Here is a 22234-nt window from a genome sequence, read left to right as displayed (position 1 = left end):
TCTATAGAAAAGACTTTATGATCTTTATGATCTGAAAATACAGGCAATGTATGTACTTCTGTAACCCAAAAAAGTCTTAATAAAAACAATTTTAAAAAGTTAATGGCACAATATTTGGGGCTGGGGCGGGGGAGAAATTTTTCTTCTTCTTTATTTCCCTCCTAAAAACTAGGTGCGCCCTATGGCCCGGTGTGCCCTATGGAGCGAAAAATACAGTACCTATGAGTCTTTTAAAAATACCATTAGTAACTACTAGAGCTTACAGTTCAGTCCTGTGCAATCTCACTTGATTTAGTAGGGCTTACTCAGATGTAAGTGTGCATAGGTAAATGTGCCCTCATTGGACAACATCTGTCTTGCAGCATCCCATTTGGCGGGCTCCACCATAACCAGCAATCTCTCCATTGATGCTGATCTGGAAAAGCCTATTGGCAAGGCAGCTACAAGAGCGGCTTGCTTCTCCAAAAGGGGTATCGGAGAATGTGATGCTAACAGTGCTGGATTACCAAATAGGCAGAGTAGGCACTGGACTTTTAGGGGCCCCCCAACAACGGATCAAAATAATATTGATTTGGTTTGTTAAAATTATTGGTTGGTAAAATAAAAAACGTATTAGAAGATTTGTGAGGAGGGGGGTGAGATTTCAACTGCCCAGGGGCCTCCACAGGGATGCTAGCAACCAATGCCCAGATAAAGGTCTATGAGGCTTGTGTATTGAGCACACGTCTTTATGAATGTGAGTCACGGGCAACTTACACCCACCAGAAGCGACGCCTCAATGCCTTCCATGTGCATCAGGAGTATTTTGGGCATCACGTGGCAGGACAAAGATGTGCTCTCCCAAGTGAACATTCCCAGCATGTTTGCACTTCTGTCTCAGAAACACTGGAACAGATCTATAAGACACAGGTACTTCTTCACACACAACATTGTTATGTTGTGTAGAAGACGTAGCGGCCAGCAGCTGGCTATCCAGAAGGGGATTACGGTAGATGCATTCATGGAAGATGGAGTTATGAGTGGCTACGAGTGGTGGTGTGTTCTGAATACCGGTTGCTGGGGAGTACATGTAGGGTGAGTGCTGTTCTGCTCAGGTCACACTTGCAGGTTTTCCACAGGAATCTGTAGAACAGGGAGAACAGAATGCTGGACTAGATGGGCATTTGGTCTGATCTAGCATAGCTCTTCTTATGGTCTTATGTCATGGATCTCTATCACCTTGTTTTGTTTGGCCTTAGTGTTTGAGATATTAAGATCTAAATGTATTATATACAGAATTATTGCTTTTCCCCTTTTTGCCATCCGGTGAAAGCAACTCCGGATTGCTGCATGATTTATTTGTGGAATCCATTTATTGGTCTGAGATTCGATTGCAAATTGGTCACCAGCAGGGGGTGGTATTGTTGACCTGGTAGTTTTGCACTCTTCTTGCCCTGCTCTGCCAAAGCAAATATTCAGATGCTGCTAGGGATTACTCCTCTTCCAATCCCCCAAACGGCCTTCTCAGAAAATAGCATGTGAAACTGAAAATAGAGATAAAAGGCTGAGATCTGAAAGAAGACATTTCTGTTTGTTGATTGATGTTAGTCCCAATGAATTAATTCCATGATGTAACAGGCTCCCTACAAAGAGGAGAGTAAGGGAATACAGATTAAATTGATTAAGAAAGGATTCAGCTGAGCTTGGGGGCGGCGGGTGGAAGGGAGACTGAGAGACAATGCTGGCAGGGTAATGGGAACATCATCTAGCTATTCGAGACTGAAATAAAGAATAATATTTATTAAGAACTACCGAAATTCCTGACATGACAAGCCAGGCAGGGGACAGAAGGAGGGTGTGTATACTGCAAGGACCTTGGGTGTGTGTGCATCTGCAGTTAATATGCATGCTTTGTCAAAAATATCATTTTCAGTGAAGGCAGGAACACAGGCAGCCATTTATTCATATGGGGAAAGGTGAAGGAGTAAGAGTGTGGATGAATATCACAGTTGCAGTAGCTGGAACAGTGGCGTAGCGTCGGTTGTCAGCACCCGGGGCAAGGCAAGTAATTTGCGCCCCCTAACCCGTGGATTTGCGCCCCCTAACCCATGGATTTGCCCTAACCCCAGATGTTGCACCCGGTGCGGCCCGCCCCCCCTGCACCCCCCACGCTACGCCACTGAGCTGGAACAATACTCCCAATGTCTAGGGAAGAGGACAGATTTTTCTCATCTTCAAAGACATGCTGATTCTTTGAATAAAGTAAGAGAGATGCCACTGGGACAATAATTTTAGTGAATTACACCTTGCTTTCCCCCCCCAGCTACTCTGGGCGGCTCCCAACAGAATACTAAAAACACGATAAAAAATTAAACATCAAAAACTTCCCTAAACAGGATTGCTTTCTTCTAAAAGTCAGATAGTTGATTATTTCCTTAACATCTGATGGGAGGGCATTCCACAGGGCAGGCGCCACTACCAAGAAGGCCCTCTTCCTGGTTCCCTGTAACCTCACGTCTCTCAGTGAGGGAACTGCTAGAAGGCCCTTGGAGCTGGACCTCAGTGTTTGGGCTGAATGATGTGGATGGAGATGCTCCTTCAGGTATACTGATCCCACCCACCCACTCACCCCCTGTCCTTCAAAAACAGTATTTCTATCTTGTTAGGATTCAACCTCAATCTGTTAGCTGCCATCCATCCTCCAACCGCCTCCAGACACTCACGCAGGACATTCACCGCCTTCACTGGTTCTGATTTAAAAGAGAGGTAGAGCTGAGTATCATCCACATACTGATGAACACCCAGTCCAAACCCCTGATGATCTCTCCCAGCAGCTTCATATAGATGTTGAAGAGCATGGGGGAGATGACGGAGCCCTGAGGCACCCCACTTTCTGAACATGGCCCAGGAGGAAGGAGCGGAACCACTGCATAACAGTGCCCCCAGCTCCCAGCTCCTCTAGATGGTCCAGAAGGATGTCATGGTCAATGGTAACAAAGGCCGCAGAGGGATCCAGCAGAACTAGGAAACAGCTTTCACTTTTGTCCCTAGCCCACCGGAGATCATTGACCAGCACGACCAAGGCTAGTGACCCTGGGGTCTAGGGCACTGGACATACTTTCTGTCTCTATGTTCAGCCAGTTTCTCTTGTTCCATAGAATTCAATGGAAGCTACTAAGAAATAATCCACCCGTACCTGTACAACTATTTCAAGTGCACACTAGATTAGACCACTATGGCTGAATCTGCATTGATATAAAAAACGTTGTGAAAATGCTTTTTAAGAAAACGTTGTAAAGTATATGTGGAATTTGTCATTAGCTCATCAGTGCAATCTGGTGTCACATTTGTATAATGTGCTTAAAATGCACTTAAAACTTTATATTTGCAGTTGTATAGCTGAGTCCTATGACCAAGGTTTAGGCTGCACAAATGACTTATGCCTGGATTTACAAAGGGTCATACAAGTTGATACCATAAATACTTTCTTCTTTATTTTAGGATTTAAAATAAAATTAGTGAACATTTGGGGGGTGGGCGGGAGATTTATACAACTGTGAAATAAAATAATTCCTTTATAGTCGGTTAAAGACTGGTCCCAAGACTGAAAAGGTAGTACTAGATGTCCTCGCTATCTGAGTCTTCTAACCTCGTTATGTGTGCTCATTCATTTTCACATCTCATTTCTGGATTGGTTGTGGTTTCCTGTATTGTTAATTGGCAACGTGGGAAATGCTCTTTCTGAATAAAAGTGAGCCCAAGCCTAGTATTTACAGATGGGAGGGTCTACTGCAGCCTGCAATGGAATCTAAGACCAGTGCAGTCTTGTTTCTTTTCTCCATGTGGCTCTTTGATCATTTGTAATGAATCTCATGTGACTGAGAAATTCTCCCACCAGACTTTTAGTATGATCTTGACCACACATATTTGTGGAACTTGAATTGTAAGCAAGTCTTCTCAGGACTTTTATCAGAGAGGGAGGAAATCTTTGTGTTCTAGCTTTCCTGCACGGTTACTGATTTGTATATTAACATAATGCAATCTCTTCTAATGATCTTGCATGTTTTCTGTCTCGGCCACAGACCATCAGTTAACGGCCCCATTGGCGAAAGCGCGCCTTGGGTTACAACCTGTTTTGGTTTACAACCAGACCTCCAGAACGGATTATGGTTGTAAACCAAGGCACCACTGTATTACACAATGCTCAGAGACAGCTCCCTCTTCGTCCACTCCCAGCAGCGCTGGGTCTGAGCCTCAGCCTAGCCAGCCGACATCACAACACTCTGCCTCCTCAGAAAGAGCATCTCCGCCTCAGCCTGCATCGCATCGCCTTTCCTTCAGGGGGCAGCGGCAGCTCTTTCTTCTGGGCAGATGTCAGAGGGGAGCGGGCAGCTTCCTGCCAACCTGCCTCGGCCACCCAGGAGAGGGAGGAGGACCGCCATGTGCGCTGCCAGACCCTGTGGACAGGTACCTGGGTGCTTCCTGGGCGCAGCAGCCATTTGGGGGAGGGGAGGAGCGCTCTGTGCAGTGTAAAAATCTGGCTCCCCCTGCCTCTTGCCCAGCACTTGGGAAGAGGTACTATGAGAGGGAAATCATGAAAGGGAGAAGGTTCCTGCATTGCTCAGGACCCCTCTAGACCGATCTTTTATTGCAGGTGGCCGTCACCTTTCGCACATTGTCGGGAGGGGGTGCAATCAGGTGTCCCCACAACAGGCTCCCATTGCAATGCCTGCGACCTCTGCCTTGTCAGCTCCCTTGCATGCCGGAGCCAGGCTCTGATGGGGGCGCCTGATTGCACCCCCTCCCAACAATGTGCCCAGGGGGACGGGCCCACCCCAGCACTTCACACTATGCCACTGCACACAATCAAGCTTGATTTTCACCTTCATCCTCCTAAAAACACTCTCTGATGCATTCCAAAATTACCTACTCCTCATGATTTTACTTTTGAGATGCACTTTAAGTAGTTGGCAGGTGCTAGAAGAATTCTTGTGGCAGTGATGAAATCACATATGCATCTCACAAATGTTTTACTTACCCATGTCTGTTTTTGAACAAACATATATTAAGTGCTGTAAAATGTTGGATAATTGGGTCTGAAGTGAATTTTGATGAGTTTTGAAAGTTGGTAACATTTCCCTTAGAGAATGTTTTGAGGGAAGAACATGAGATATAAGCTAAATGTGATTTTGGTAGATCTGTAACCTTAAATATGGAACAGCCTTAGTGATACAGAAAGTGTGGTGAGGGATCTGATTTCAAACAAAATGGGGTGCATTAGGGCTCCTCCGGGCATCCGTTTTTTTGCACATTCATGATGATTTGTGCTCATGATGCTGCTGGAGCAGTCATACACAATCCAGCATTCAGTACTGGTTGTTTGCCTGCAAACCTTTCCAGTGGTCCACTGTTTCATTTCCAGCCAGTGTATATCCCATTATGTCATGATGAAATCCTATAACTTTTGATACCACAAATGTTCTGGTTTATTTTTGTCCAACCTTTGCTGCACAGCAGCCTCCCTGACAGCAATAATGTGGCTTCATCAGGAAAGTCTCACAGAACAAACTAAAGCAGAATAATTTCACCACTAATGTGCTATCATCAAGAATGTGTCACATAATACACCTGCAATAAAAGATCAGTCTGGAGGGGCCCTGAGCAATGCAGGAACTTTCTCCCTTTCGTGGCTTCCCTCTCATAGTACCTCTTCCCAAGTGCCTTTTGCCCAGCCGGTATTGGAGGTGGATTATGGAGAACAGCACTTGGGAGAAGTTGTCAGGAGATAAACTGGAGCAGGGGAAGGGTGTACTCCACACTCACTTTTTTTTTGCTTTTAAAATCAGAGCCCACTCCTTTTCCCCATGTAATTGGGGCAGTGTTTAAACAAGTGTACTTGTTGCTATCATATCCAGCATGACACTGATGATGCTGTGTCCTTTGCTTTAACTTTGCTCAAATAGCCTCACTCCTAGCACAGTCATTCCTGTTTACGGGACTGCAGTTTGTGGGAATCTGAAAACCTCCATTAGACAACAGAAATTAGTGATTGTCTTCAATATTGTTCTACAACCTAAGTGATTGATTTTATGCCAGTGACTGTTGCACCCTGCTTTCCATTATAGGAAAAATACTACAGGGTCTGTGTGCATGTAGCTGTGTTAGAAACTGGGTAGAAAAGCTAGGAGCCCAGTGGCTTCTGAGACCTGGGTTGTGGGCAGCAAAACAGAACATCTAGTTGCCACTGGTGGGGGGGGGGGTTGGCAACACTTTTTATGTATTATTTTGATAAGCATGAATTAATGCAAGCGACACATTCTTAATTTAAGCAGAAATTGTTAATACATGTATAATTTTGTGTTTACAATAAAAATATTGGTACCATGCTTCAGTTTTCATAGGGTTGCCATATATCAGGAATTTCCCGTGCATATATGAAATTCTGCAGTCGGCAGCAGTGTCTGGTTGGAAATCTGCCGAATGTCCAGGGAAATCCAATCTCCCCCCCATAAAAATAGCTCAAAAACAACCTTTTTGCGATTTTGCCAAAACTCTTTGGCCAAAGAAAGCTCAACAACTTTTCTGTCTGGATTTTTACTATTTGAAATATGGCAACCCTAGTTTTCAAAACGCTACTTTTTATTGTTAAACTCTTTAACATATTGTCTATCCTTAACATACTTCAAGGCTTCAAAGCACTTAAAGGTAAAGGTACCTCTGACCATTAGGTCCAGTTGCAAACGACTCTGGGGTTGCAGCACTCATCTCACTTTATTGCCCGAGGGAGCCAGCGTACAGCTTCCAGGTCATATGGCCAGCATGACTAAGCTGCTTCTGGTGAACCAGAGCAGCGCTCAGAAACGCCGTTTACCTTCCCGCTGGAGCAGTACCTATTTATCTACTTGCACTTTGACGTGCTTTCAGACTGCTAGGTGGGCAGGAGCAGGGACCGAGCAATGGAAGCTCACCCCGTCGTGGGGATTCAAACCGCCAACCCCGTCGTGGGGATTCAAACCGCTGACCTTCTGATTGGCAAGCCCTAGGCTCTGTGGTTTAGACCACAGCACCACCATTTCAGTAATCCTTGAGTGTCAGCCAGGCATAAAAATGGCGCCCAGATTTTTTTAGGTGCTCGCAAATGGATAATCTTTAGGCACAGAATGTGCTAATTTTGAACCCTTCTATGTAAAACTCCCAAAGGCTTAGTTAAATAATTGGGAGCTGATTTGTGGATTTTGTATGTCTGACTGCCCCTCCCTTTGACTGCAAATGCCTCCTGCCCTTCCCTTGTTAGGCTGAAATACTTAACTGCAGTTAAGGCTAACCAGGATCCCTTCATAACCATGATTTGAAATTAGTGATCTACATTAAGCAATAAAAAGCACTGTCTGTATGTGCAGGAGTCCAAGATCTCAGGGCTGGTATATACAGTTCTCTCCCCTGCAGCCACAAACAGTGTGGGATCCAGTGTGGTGCAGTGGTTAGAGTGTTGGACTAGGACCTAGGAGACAAGGACTGAAGCTCACTGGGTGACCTTGGGCCAGTCCTTGCCTCTCAGCCTAACCTGCTTCACAGACTTGTTGTGGGGATTAAAGGAGGAGGGGAAGAACCAGGTACACCAAATCGAGCTTCTTCCAGGTTTATGATTTCCCACATGTCAAGAAGGGGGTCGCTTTCCCAAGTCCTCCCTCCAAGCTGCTAATCAATCACATGCAGGCACCGAACGGGTTACCAGGCTTTATTGGCTTCTTCTCTGGCACCAGCTACAGAACATCAAACAGCAAGTCTAAAACACAGCATGTTCTTTCCCTCCCCAGCAGGTTAAAGTCTTATAGAGGATGGGGAATACTGGCAACCAGCCAAAGCCATCACATGCTTCCACTTTGGGGACTAATTGTTACCACCTGCCTGAGGTGGTACCACCTGCCGCCCAGCAACACTTGCTCACAGGATCACTACTTCATGACACCACACACTTCATGACACACCTTGTACCGTCCAGAGGTTCAGGCAGAAACCCATATGAATTGTATACAACCTGGTGCTTTGGTGCATCAAGAAAACAGCATTTATCGCCTCATACAACCTTGTTTTTCTCTCTCAGACACTGTCAAGCAGTGACATATTCTGCAGACAGATTGGAAAGGATCAACAGGGCTGGTGCTATAATTTGTGTAATTTACGTAATTTATGTTGCTTCCACTGAATTGGCAGAAGTCAGTATTGCAGCTTCTGAGTTGCAAAGGGTGTCCTTGGCTGAAGACATCTGAATCTGAAGAGCACATTTGGTCATTAGATAATCCAGCTTCTTGTGAGGAAGAAAGTAGAAGGGGGAAGCAGAGCCCTAAGCACTTCCCTCTTCTACTTTCCTAGGGAAGTGCATAGGGCTCTGCTTCCCCCAACACCATTGGCGCTTCTGGGACTTCCCGTGGGACGTTACAGCTCCAGCCCAGCTTTCTGCAACTACTTCTAATAGTGTGTTCCAGCTTCAGTCCAAGAGTAAATGGGAACATTAGCATCTGAACCTTTGAAATGGGACCTAGTACTACTGTACAGAATTGAGTGCATAGATTGAATGCAGTCAATGAACTTCCCGTTACCATCTAAAGGAAGTTGACTCACCCTTTTGTGGTACTGTCTACCTGTGGATCATCAGCTGCCTCTGTGCACAGCAGTAAAAATCAGACAGTAAAAGAAAGTAGAAGAGACAAGGAAGAGAGGCATGTGGAGAGGCAAAGGCACAGCAGTGACTGGGAATAGGTGAAGCAAATACCCCTCTCCCACCCGTCTGACCTAGGAGGCGGTACCATTACCACTAAAAATGACAGGCTAATCCCACGTTCTTTCTGATTATAACTAGCACTTTTAAAAAGGATAAGTAAAAAGGGCCATGAAGTTGTTACAGTAAGTGCCACACTTTTAACTGTTACGGGAAATTCTGGGTGCAGGTTTACTCTGCTGCCCTGCTCATCGGGGTGCCACTCCCTGTGGGTCTTTCCTGGTCAGCAAAAGCAGGAATCTCCAGCAAAGTTAAAGAAGCAAACAGCAGTCAGTAGACCTGATCTTTATTGTTGCAACAAGGTTCAAACACCACAAAAGAGTAGGAACCCCAAGCATGGGGTTGCATGGGCTTCTAAGACCTTCCCTCCCTTCCCATAATACAGTTCAAGAAGCATCATCAATACATCATCAATACATCACCAACATGTCATAAAGAGGGAGGGGATCTCTTGAGGTTACATGAGCTCAACCCCCAGTCCTGCTATCAGATACAATTCCCAATACATTTTAAGTACCCACCACCTAAAGAACAATAAAACTATTCACACCCAACCTTGCCCTCTGGGCTTCCTGAAGGTGGGCTTTGTGAATACCTGGCTTTAGCAAACTCCATCAATGGGTATCTGTCTGGTCCATTGTTACCTACTGACTCTATGCCTCAGGGATTATGGAGACAGGGGAAGCCCTGGAGTCCCCTCTTCCAGAGGAGTTATTTGCCATTGGAACCAAAGAAATGATTCTATATTGGATAATTGGAGGAAACAGCACTGGTACATGGTAGCCACTTATTGCTACAGGTTTTTATAGACGACTTTTCTGAGCTTCTTTGTTGTTATGTATGTATGTATGGTGCCTGTGTCAATGGTCATTGTCCTGGCCTTAGTCAGAGGCTGTGGTGGGGACTTGGGATTTTGGGGAAGTTGTTTAACTGCCCCCCCCCCGTTCCTGGTTTTAACATAACATTTGGGGGGTGGGATGGGTGCCAGTTCTGCATACCCCAGAAAAAAGCACTGATTATTACATGGGCACTAGTCGCAAGGAATGCCTCCCAGCACTCTCAGGGCAAAGAAAGAGACATATGCAATTGTTTTATGACCAGAGAAGTGGAGGTTAAATGACACACTGTCCAAGGGAAAAGATGATGGCCCAACATGAGACTGAAAGCTGTTTACAGTTCTGGTCGCCTCACCTCAAAATGGATATTGTAGAGTTAGAAAAGTTTCAGTAACAGGCAATCAAGAAGCAACTCCATTATGAAGAAAGGTTGCAGCGTTTTTAGTTTAGAGAATAGGCAAGTAAGAGGTGACATTATAGAAGTTTATAAAATTACCGTATTTTTTGCTCTATAAGACGCACCAGACCACAAGACGCACCTAGTTTTTGGAGGAGGAAAACAAGAAAAAAAATATTCTGAATCTCAGAAGCCAGAACAGCAAGAGGGATCGCTGCGCAGTGAAAGCAGCAATCCCTCTTCCTGTTCTGGCTTCAGGGATAGCTGTGCAGCCTGCACTCGCTGCATAAGATGCACACACATTTCCCTTTACTTTTAAAGAGGGAAAAAGTGAGTCTTATACAGCAAAAAATACGGTATGCATGGCACAGAGAAGGTGGATGCAGAAAAGTTTTTCTCCCTTTCTCATTGCACTAGAAGTTATGGGAATCCAGTAAAGCTGAATGTTGGAAGATTCAGGAGAGGTAAAAGAAAGTACCTGCTGCCAAGAATCATTTCCTTCAACTCAGCTTTTAGGAAAAAAAGGGGGGAAAGGAGACAAGCTTTGGATTAGGAAAAACAAGCTGAAATGCACGCATTACATTTGAACAATGTTTAAGGAAGTCCAGTGACTCCTGTTTGCCTGTAACCCCTCTGTAACATTTATGTAAAAAAAATTATTTAACAAAATTTGGAGACCTCTTGACAGTAGTAAAACCTCTAACCTCTAACATTATCTGCCTATACAAAGGGAGTGTTCAGAAGTTTGGGCAGGCAATACACCTGGCTACTGTTCACCTAGTGAGTGTGATGCCCCAGTGAATCTTGGGGGGGGGCAGGGTGCATGTATGGCAGCAGATTGTGCAAGAATCTCAAGTTCAAATGTTTTTGCTTATTGGTCGCCACCAAAATAATCCAGGGCAAATTGTACTTTGTAATGGAGGCTTAGCTCGCTGAAGGCCAACTCGGAGCTTGTGGCATTGAAGCAACTTTATCTAGCCTCTGGAGAGCTTTTCTTATTGCATTGCAATTTCATGCACATCTTGGAAAGGTAAAGGACTACTGCCAAAGGTCCGCCGCTTGACAGGATATTTCAGGAACACATTATTTCATCTGATGTGTGCCGAACCTCTGAAGGTGATGCCAACTGTATTTATAGGACCTAACGTGGTTCTCTTTGCTCTATTTCCATAATTGTTTCAGTTAATTGATTTAAACTTGCAGCCCTAGTATTACTGTACAAAACTTTATATTTCCAAAGTCCCATGGGTTAATAATAGTGGCTTATTCTCTTAGAGCAGAGGTGCACAGCCTTTGGCTTCCTGGATGTTATTGAACTCCACTTCCCATTATTCCTGAACACTGGCCGTGCTGACTCGGGCTGATGGAGTCCACCAACATCTGGAGGGCCACAGGTTCCCCACCACTGTTCTGAAACCTGCTGGTACTGCGAAGTAGATATTGTGGCTTAAGCCTGTTGAGAAAAAGGCATGATGGACATGCAGGATACAGCTGACCCCTGGCACTAACAACTCTTTCAAGGGCTAAACCCTTAGCATCCATGACATTTTCATACCCTCCAACATATCCAGGCCAGAAACCAGGATGCACGTTTTCCGGGTCATGCTCCTGGGTGAGTCACGTGACCTACGTGAGAGGGTGGCCCTGAAAAAAGCACTTTTTCAGGGGGAGTTTGTGTGAGATCACAGCACCCAAAATGGCTGCTGTGCTCTCATTTGAAAAAATGGGGTGTCCTGGTTTTCCCAGGACAGTTGCAAGGTGTGGTATATGATGGCCATGAGAACAAAGCTTCAGTGAAATTAAAGGGTGTGTTCACATTACTGCCTTAGAGCACAGTGAAGTTGTTGTTTCTTCAGTGTATTTCACAGCTCTTCCCCCCCAGCTGTTATATTTGTTTCTGTTTGTGTTCACACCAGGGGGGCATTGATGGGTGGGGATGTCCTGACCCTATGCAAAGGTTTCATGTCTTGGAGAGACATTAATAAGGAAGGGATTAAGGACTCCAGTTGGTGTGAAGCTGGTTTAAGAAACAACACATCAAACGGTAGTAATTTTTAACAAAGTACAGAATATATAAACATTTGGATAACACTGTGTGAACACGGATTAAAAACCCAGCACTGGAAACTCACAGCAAATGGGAGAGTGAATACAGTCTTAATTGGACTCTTCTTCTTAAGTGCAGCCAAGTTTTTTTTTTCCTAATGGCAACACCCTGCCTCAGTTGCTTTGTGTTTATGTGCATGAAGAAAGTTCTGCTTCTTTTTTTGACATGTGCCATGTCTGCAAAAATGTGGAATACAGAAAAGCTGGGAATGCAGATTGTGTGTGAAGCATTGGCCATGCAACAAAAAGACAAATGGCTCATGAAACAAGCAGGCTGCCAGGAGATCTCAGTGAAAATGCGTTGAATCCTGGCGCTAAGCTCATGAGGACACAGGGCATATCGAGACTGTGAAACTCGAAGCTCTGGTGATGTGTTTGTTTTTTGTCTACCTTGACAGCCTTATATCTTCCTTGCTCTCTGCCTACTTGTGCCTTTCATGACTGTGTTTATTTCAGTTAATGGTTGTTGGATCTCACAGCATGGACCAGACTCTTCTTAAATGGTGCCAGCTAGTCTAGTTCCATTGATTTATTTGGAGCTATCCTAATGAAAGTACTTTAGTGCATCTTGATCCAGCCTCATTAATGGCAGTGCTGCAGTGTTTAGGCAATTAATTGGTTAATCAATTAAAAACTTTTGGTTAACCAGGTGCCCTGATTAATCAGGCAACAATATTGGAGGAAATTAACTATTTTTACTCCCAAGTATTTAAAACACTGATGGTAGCAGCCATCATAGAGGAGCCATCCTGCCATCTCTCATACATATTGGTCTCAAGCAGTTGGTCCCTTACCTTTCCCGCCCCTCCCTGGCCACAGTGATCCATGCGACGGTCACCTCCAGGCTTGACTACTGTAATTCGCTCTACGTGGGGCTGCCCTTGAAGCTGTCCCAGAAACTCCAGCGGGTGCAGAATGCAGCAGTGAGGCTCCTCACGGGGTCTCTGCCATGGGAACATATTCACCCAGTGCTTTTCAAGCTGCACTGTCTCCCGGTGGAGTACAGGGTCAGATTTAAGGTGCTGGTTTTGACCTTTAAAGCCCTTCATGGCCTAGGACCCTCGTACCTACCGGACCGCCTCTCCCGGTCTGCCCCACGGAGAGCCTCAAGGTCCATATCTAGCAACACCCTAGTGGTCCCGGGCCCTAAGGAAGTTAGATTGGCTTCAACCAGAGCCAGGGCCTTTTCAACACTGGCTCCGGCCTGGTGGAACGCTCTGCCTCATGAGACCAGGGCCCGGCAGGATCTGATCTCTTTCCGCAGGGCCTGTAAGACAGAGTTGTTCCACCTGGCCTTTGGCTTGGAGCCAATTTGATTCCCTCCCCCTCTTTCTTTTTTCTTTTTCCTTTCTCCTCCTGTGATGTTGCTGCATTTTAATATTTTATTGTTTCAATATTTTAATGTTGTATTTTAATCTTGTTTTTAAGTTGTATTCATTCAACTTGTTTTTATTATTGCTTGTTAGCCGCCCTGAGCCTGGCCTTGGCTGGGGAGGGTGGGGTATAAATAAAAAATTATTATTATTATTATTATTATTATTATTATTATTATTATTATTATTATATGAGTGGGTGCCTCTATTAAGATGATACCTTCTGCATACCCTCCAATATTCCTCAGATGAAAATAGGGACATCTATTCTACATCATGATCACTGCTTGAGCATTTCCTCCTAGTCAAGAACAAAAGTTATTAGAAGAAACACACAATACTCCAATATTTTAAGCACAAAAATCTTTGAATTCATGTATTGCTTTCAGGGAAGCCTGAGGGGGAAAAGAAAACCCCAAATCAATGAGCACAACTCTCTCTCTCTCTCTCTCTCTCTCTGTGTGTGTGTGTGTGTAGACTGTGTGATGTCATCATGCATTTATGAGTAATTTGGAAGCATGACAACTTTGAGTAACTGTTATTGTTGCAATTGTGCAGGTGTATGATATGAGGTATCCCAATGTTTATTTTGGGGAACCAAGGGCATACAAACCTTTGAGTCTGAGGATACATAAAGTTTCTTTTTTTTTAGTGTTTTAAACTTCTGAGAAAATTAGAAATGTGTTAGCGACTGCAACAACCTGGTGCTGTGGTGAATCCTGGATAGAGCAGCTACTCCTACAGCCTCCCCTACCTCTCAGGTATCCCCTCTGCCAGTTGTCCTGGGACTCCCCTTCACCCAAATGTACAAAATGGGGAGACTCATCAGATTTCAGAAGGTCCCACCAGTTCTGCTCATGGGACAGATCTGTAGGGATCAAGCCATATCAGTCAGAGGAATTGGCCACTCTCCAGGTGCCCCCGGCTTGGATTCCTTGATGATCTCCCCCGTCTCGGCTCCCGGCAAGACAAGGCCAGATCTCTATCGGCCGATCCTCCTCACGAACGTGAGAAGAACACAACCACTCCTCCCCTCTTCCCTGCCATCCCCAGGGAGGGGAAAGAGACAGACAGAAATGTCTTTACATGCCTTTATTTCTGTCTTTCCAGCAGTGCAGAAAAGAACATGTCTGCACTCCTCAGCAGCAACAGCAGAGAGAATATAACTCCACCCATGTACTTCTGGTACAGGGTCATGTGACACTCTGAGCTAACATCCGGTGCTCAGTGCACATAATAGACTGTCCCTTGTTCCCACGGTACAGTCCCAAAACATCAACATCCTGTTTGGCTTTCCGGCCATCTGGAGCACTCAGCAGCATTGCTCCTTTTTCGTAACAACCTCCCCCAAAAGAATCAATGCGTGTTGCGGCAAGCAAAGCGTGATCCAGAGAAGAAAACAAACAGTTGTTATACAAATAACACTCCCCTGTTGTTTCAGTTCCACCCTTGGAACTACCCGCCACTGGTTTCCCCAGTGTACCTCTCTGGTTGTCTGGCTTCCAAGGAATGAGTGCTTCTGCATTACCTTGGCTAGCAACTCTCTGTTGTGTCTTTGTCTCTGACTTAGACACAGCTCCAACCTGTCCTCGGTTGTTTACAACAGCAACACATGCAACAGCTAAGTTAGCAAACTCTTCTGAGTACCTTTTGGGTGGTTCACCCTTTGTGACTCTCTCAGACCTGCGTAAGAGGTGCTGATCCTCTCTGCTCACTGGTTCAGTCTCAGGACTCTTAGGAGAACCAGTTCCAATAGTAAACAGTGGTTCATCCTTCACCTGTGAAGGTCTATCCATTGTGTGAGATTTCCTCTCAATGACTGTGACAACTGAGCTCTCTGAGCTATCACTGTCGCTCTCAGTACCACTGTAATCTGTGAAATCATCATCATCATCTGAATTGTCCTCTGTGGGAAATGTGTGTACTATCACTCTCTCCTGTTCAGGAGCACTCTCTAGAAATTTTGTGAGAATCACCTGACCAGATTCAGACAAAATTACTCTGTAGAGACCCTTTTCATATCCCACAAAAATGCCTCTGGCATTCTTTACTCCACCTGGAGCTTCTGTCCTCACATGAGACCCAAAAACCTTGAAATGGGCAACAGAAGGTTTTCTGTGGAACAGTTTCTCAAAAGGAGAACTTCCCAACTCTTTTGAAACCTTTCTCACCCACGCATGACAATACGACATGAGTGACTCCGCCCAGAACTCATGTGGCAGATGTGAACTAAGCAATTGCGCATTCATCCCCTTTTGCAATTCTTTGTTCACCCTAACACAGACACCCCTGTTCCACGCTTCCGCTGAAACAGCAACCTTGTGTCTTATCCCTTTCTTGTGCAGGAACCTCTGGAAATCCTGTAAAAGAAAAATCTGCTTCTCATCTGTCAAAAGACAATCAATGTTAGCATCATGCATATTTTTAACCTTGTCACAAAACTCCTGAAACCTTTCCAAGGCTTCCTGTGGCCTCTTTAACACATAAACCCAGACAAAGTTAGAGAAATGATCCACACACACAAGATAAAATCTTGCATTGCCTCTAGATGGTTCTAGAGGACCAATCACATCAGCATACACCCGCTGAAACGCTCTGTCGACCCTGGCCACCTTCTTGGCGCGCGTTTTGGTCACACCTGCAAGAGAAATCAAGTTAGACTCAGAATTACATTCCATGTAATCACTTTGCTCAAAAGTCAACAAATACAGTCCATCTTTCTCTCTGGCAGAAAGATACAACTCTCCATCTTTGAAGATCTTGCAGCTCTCAGCATCATAGGACAGCTTCAGTCCTTTCTTTGCAATCTGCGAAACACTCAGCAGATTGAACTTCAATTCAGGAACCAAGTAAACATCGTGTATAGTCAGGTTCAGACTCCTGAGATACACAGTTCCAATCCCGGTCGCTTCCAGCTTCTGACCGTTGGCTTGTTCCACAGCGAAGCTTTGCTTCTTAAACGTTGAAAATAGCGCTTTGTGCGGGGACATATGAAAATTACAGCCCGTATCGATTATAAAAGAGTGTCCAACATCTGGCGTGGTTCCTTTCGCCATCAGGGCCTTTGCAGGTTTCACCGAAGACTTGGTATGACCTTTGCCTGCTGCCTCAGGCTTTGCTGAGCGGCCCTTAGCTCCTTTCGGCTGACGTGGCTTCTTACAGCTCCGCTGAAGATGCCCAGCCTGTCCACAACTGTAACATTGGACAACGTTCAAAGCTACAGCATTCTCTCCAGTAGCAACATCAGTGGGGGAATTAGAACTCCGTTCTTCCCTCCCCCTGTCCTTGGCATCCATTTTGAATCCAAGTCTCAGCTCTTCACCCTCGAGCTAGTAAAATCCAAAAGTCTCTTTTGAGCTGTTTTTCTGCCTCTCTCAGGCAGGCAATCTCCAAGCTGTCTCACTGTCCTTGCAAAGAAGCGAATTCAAAACAATTTTTCGCTTTCCCATTGCTCTGACTGAGCCAGCCCCAGGTGTCAGTATCTTTCCACTGTCCTGACTGTCGTTGCTTAGCAACTGTGCATACCTCTTCTTCGTTATCTCACCACAAGAATTTCTGGTATGCAAGCCTAGCTCTCAGAGCTGTCTTTCCAAACGCAGCTCTCCAGTGAACCAGAGAATAAATCAATCTGCATTCACACTCTTAGCCCGATATTCAGCATACCTTTTCGGGGCTCCGATGCTTGGAAAACACCCCCTCTTGGTGTCCAGCCGTCTGTTCAGCTTCTGGCTGCAATGCAGACGTTATCTTCTTTCCTTGGTGCAGAGGATGGCACACGATCCATCAACCTCTCACCTCTCATGCTGATTCCCATGGATCAGATAACCAGCAGCTCCTGCTACCATATGTAGGGATCAAGCCATATCAGTCAGAGGAATTGGCCACTCTCCAGGTTCTCCAGAAAAGAACATGTCTGCACTCCTCAGCAGCAACAGCAGAGAGAATATAACTCCACCCATGTACTTCTGGTACAGGGTCATGTGACACTCTGAGCTAACATCCGGTGCTCAGAGCACATAATAGACTGTCCCTTGTTCCCACGGTACAGTCCCATAACATCAACATCCTGTTTGGCTTTCCAGCCACCTGGAGCACTCAGCAGCATTGCTCCTTTTTCGTAACAAGATCAATGCCTTTCGCCCTTCTGCGTGAGAAGCCAGGCAAGAAGGGGCTTTGGAGGGAGGTGTCTTTGCTTTGGATGACCTCTCCCCACCTCCGCACTCCCCTTTCTCTCTAGGAATCTAGTCTGATTTGTTTTAAGCCATAGAGAGAGCCAAGCTGCAGGATCAGAGCTCTCTACATCTCTCTTGAAGCAGGAGTCAAAGAGGAAATGCCCGCTACGCACAGAGGTGGCAGTGGCTCAGAGATACTTCAGGTTTCCAAACGAAACTGGCAATGAAAGATGAGGCAGCAATGCAAAGAAGCTGGGCAGGGACCTAAGAGGTTTGAATGCAGAGCAGACCCTCCCTGTTGTGTGCAGTGTTACTGAGCAGCTCATAAGAGCCTGCAAATGAGAATGGCTGCTTCTCTCTTTCCCTGGCCAGGAGGTGGAAGGAGCGATGAATCAAAAGGTGGAGAAAGATTTGAGATTTTTTGAGGGGAGGGGAGAACAGGCTTGCATTTGGGAATTTGGGACTCTGCATGACAAAGTGAGAAGCCAGGATGTCTTAAGGGTTTTCATGAAGGTCTTGGCATTTTTGTGACAATTGGAGACTATGTATATATCATAGTGGGGGCCCTTCAAGACCCCACTGCTGTTTGAGTAGATCTGAAAACTAGGCTTCTGCTGGTTCATCACTCCTAGGATTTAGCTCCTGAACTCTTTTTTGTTTACAGGATTTTGTTCCTGGCACCCAGTGCCCTTACTGTGCCCTTATTACAGTCTAAACTGACAATTTAATTAAACAAACAAATACGGTAAATAGTTGGTGCATACCCAATTGTTACTCAGCTGTTACCTTGATCTTTTGTCATTGGACTGAGGTACTTAATCTACTGAAGCTCCACTTTTGCTCATGGAGCAGGTGAATTCCCAACTGAGCTGAGATTTACCTTCAAGGGTTCCCGAATCAAGACTGCCCAGTTGACAGCACTGACAGGTCTCCTTGGCAACCATTAAAGCACCGAAGAAGAAGAAGGAGGAAACATGGGTAATAAGGCCTGATGTGTCAGCCACTGACTCCTGGCTGGTTGTGGTCCAGCACACAGCTTGTGGATGAGGAGGGTGGCAATTACACAGAGAGAATAATAACAACAACAAAGCTGTCCACTAACACAGCCTCCCATCAAGAGCATCGCCCCTAAACAAAGCAAGCCACAAAAGAGACAGGAGCATCCCCAGAGGAGTAGTTGATGGCAGAATCTTTTCATCACTGTTCCTTTGTTCCCAGAGTTTCCAGAGCATGAGACAGGCACAGGCCTCCTTCCTTTTCAGAGATGGGATCATTTACAAAATGCTCCTTCTCTAACCCTTTTCTAGGTTTCCTTATTCACAAATGTAGTCCAATATGCTTGTCAGGGTGGGGTAAGGGACAAGTCAGAGTATGATCCTGTTTCCTCCTTTCCCATCAGGCAGCTGAATATTTGAGCTTCCCAAATGGTGTGAAAGATTGTTTGAATTAAATTTCAAATATGTCTTCATATAGAAATAAGAAGCCACTGTTTTTATATTTCTAGATACAGCTGGCAGCCATGTTGGTCTGCCGTAATTGAAACATAATTTAAAAATTCATTCCAGTAGCACCTTAGAGACCAACTATCTGAAGAAGTGTGCATGCACATGAAAGCCCATACCAATAACAAACTTAGTTGGTGTCTAAGGTGCTACTGAAAGAAATTTTTTAATTCTGTTTTTATATGTTATGACAATAGGTTAAAAGCTGTTACCAGCAACTTGCCTGTTTGCAAACATTCCAGTGACTAAATGAGTGGCTGGGATGCCATGCGACATTCAGAAATATTCTGACTTCCTAGTTTAAAAGCAGTAACCAAACATAATTTCTCTGGGCCCAGCACAAGCATATAGAGCAGAGAAACAAAGATAAAGAGAAACTTGGGATAAGCTTTTCTCCAGGGCCTCGGAGCAGAATGAAGCTGTGTTCAACAATGCAATGATATAACAAAGGAGCTTTGGAAGCAAATAAATTGGGGGCTGGAGAATGAGGGAGCAAAAAAGTCAGAAAGGTGGTGAAACTGAGGGCTCTCAGTCTCTGTAATTTCTTTGAGGTCACATTTACTGTGACTTGCCCTGGCCCTCCCCTCTGCTCCGACTGTCCTTCGCTTCTTTTTTCCCTGCTTCCCAAGGAATGAACTCAGTTCCTGTCACCTCAGACTCCACCTCTTCTTTGCTTTACTTGCATTGCCTCATCATGTTCTTTGTTTCTCTTGCTTCAACCACAGACAGAGCTCAAGCACCTATTCCTGCCCAGCAAAAGCACCCAAGAAGAGTGCAAAGCAGGAGCAATAAGGGAAAATGTAATCTCTCATACCTGCATGCTGCTTCTGTGGAAAGCAATAATACTGTTCAAGTACGGTGGATTTAGGTGGTGTCATAGGCGCCCCCCCCTTGCGCCTGCATCAAGCCCTGTTGGGTGTTCTCATGGCCTGCCACAGGTACAGCAAGGCCTGGCTCCTCAAGGGGGGGGGGGGCTCAGCCCATTCCAATTTGTAGGGGGCTGGACCTCAGCCCTAGGGAATTGGCTCCTATGGGTGGTGTGGTCAGATGAGTGCTGCCATCTTAAACCTTCCCAAGTCTAGGTAAGTGCTTCATGAAGCCCATGAGAAGGGATTTTTCTTTTTGTTCTTCTAAGTCCCACTCGTCCCTTTCAGCCTGAAAAGCTCTACGCTTAGGCAGGAATAACCAGCTGCACCAATATAAGATGGAGGACACTTGGCTTATCAGCAGTACATGTAAAAAGGATCCAGGAGTCTTAGTAGATGCTATGTATTGGGTTTAACACATTTTATGTTACAAGGCACGATCTAACCAATCATATAAGCGTTGGTAGACGAACGTTCTAATGGCTAGTAAGCGCATGGACTTTCAACTGTCAACTGCCAACGGTCAGTTCATGCGCAGAATTATTATTGTGTTGTCCAGTCAGTTCAGTTCTTGTTTTCCTATGAGTGAGCTGTTGTCACTGACAAATGTTGAATAAACGTAGTTAAGGATCTTATACTGGCTTGGGCTTCTGACTTTTTCCGAGCATTTAACAGTGGCGACGAAGATGGGATTTGTGAGCTCCCGCCGGCTGCCAGAGGCCCAAGACCGCACCGCAGCACCGCCACCTGCTGCCTTGCAGTAAGCGCTACCTCACCGGAGTGCTTACTGGACTTAGCAAATAGTCCCGGAAACGAGACCACGCCTGCCATGTCTTCACAACCACCCACAATCACACAAGCGACTGCTCCAGGTCCAAGGATGGCCACCAGTCAAAGTCGGCCGCCACCGGACTATAGCTCCGCCGAATAAGGAGCTATGTCTGACTACAAGGCTTCACTAGGGAGGCAGACAAGGTGGATATCCTACTGACGGTGCTGGGAAGTTCCACCATCACTCTACTGGAAGGTCTGATGGCACCCAGGGACATAGAGGCATGCACTTTCGATGAGCTGTCACAGGCTATGACAAGACACCTTGCGCCTCAGCCAACTAAGAACCACCGCCACTATGACTTTGCGCACAGAGAGCAACAAGCGCAAGAGTCAGTGAGTGAATACATCACAGTGCTCCGAGTGATTGCGATGTATTGCCAATTCACTGACATTGAGGAACAACTTCTTGAAAGGTTCATCAGTGGTGTGCAAGACAGCTGTCTCCGCCGCAAGCTGCTGGCAAAAGACAACATCACAATGATGGAAGCAATGAATATGGCCACAGCCTTTGAGAAGGATAACGCCCATGAGGCGGCCCATAGCCCATGTACCGAAAGGAAAACTCACCGCATCCAGTGAGACCGGTCGTCTTCCATAGATTCCCACAATGAGGATGTCCATGAGCCAGTGGCGTAGCATGGGTTGTCAGCACCCGGGGCAAGGCAAGTAATTTGCGCCCCCTAACCCATGGATTTTAGCAGGGGGCAGAGAGCTGCGAGTGCGAGCGCGCGCCCCCAGATGTTGCGCCTGGTGCGGCCGGCCCCCCCTGCACCCCCCACGCTACGCCGCTGCCACGAGCTTCAGATTGATCCGACTGACACCACCGCTCCCAAGCTACGAGCGCATCGTTGAACCAGCAATCATCTGACACACCTCAAGGGACCTGCACCAGCTGCGGAGAAAACCACGAGCGTTGGGCATGCTGGTTTCGGGACGCCACATGTCGCCGTTGTGGGAAGACTGGACACATTGGTCAAGTCCGCTGCTCCAAGACCTCTGGAGCACAGCCCAAGCAACGTGTTCATGAGGCCTACATAGAGGAGGAGTTACAGTCCATCTCTCCAGCCAGGGTTCTTCAACTTCTGTCCCTGGGGCCCAATAAGCTTAGGGTACAACTCAAGATAGAGGGAACCCCGTGCACTATGGAGTTGTATACCGGCTCATCCTACTCCATAATACCTGCTAAGATTCTGAAAGAGCTTTGCCCTAATGGCGGTCCTCCTCTCCGCCCAGCCCCCGTAGTGCTATGGGACTTCCAGAGAAAAAGAATCCAGCTAAACGGGATGGGCACCTTCAAGGTCCAGTTTAAGAAGTACACCAAGAATTTGAACCTCATCATAACTGAAGGCCCATTCACTAGCCTTCTAGGCCTAGCATGGTTCGGGCCATT

General features: G+C 45.9%; 1 protein-coding gene and 1 long non-coding RNA gene across 3 annotated transcripts in view; one reads left to right on the top strand and one right to left on the bottom strand.

Moving 5' to 3' along the window:
• The window catches only part of SLC24A3 (solute carrier family 24 member 3), a 184218-nt gene that overhangs the window by 62684 nt on the left and 99300 nt on the right, over positions 1–22234 (top strand). The gene's annotated exons all lie outside the window — the stretch shown is intronic.
• On the bottom strand, positions 11107–20663 carry LOC310767324. Its single transcript, XR_014550869.1, has 2 exons — positions 18429–20663; positions 11107–11444 (listed from the first exon to the last, which is right to left on the bottom strand). It is a non-coding gene; the product is annotated as an uncharacterized lncRNA (long non-coding RNA).

Source organism: Podarcis filfolensis (assembly GCF_964270895.1).
Source record: "Podarcis filfolensis genome assembly, chromosome: 7".
Classification (NCBI taxonomy): domain Eukaryota; kingdom Metazoa; phylum Chordata; class Lepidosauria; order Squamata; family Lacertidae; genus Podarcis; species Podarcis filfolensis.
The sequence above is the reverse complement of the archived record's forward strand: the minus strand, read 5'-3'. Positions and strand labels throughout refer to the sequence as shown.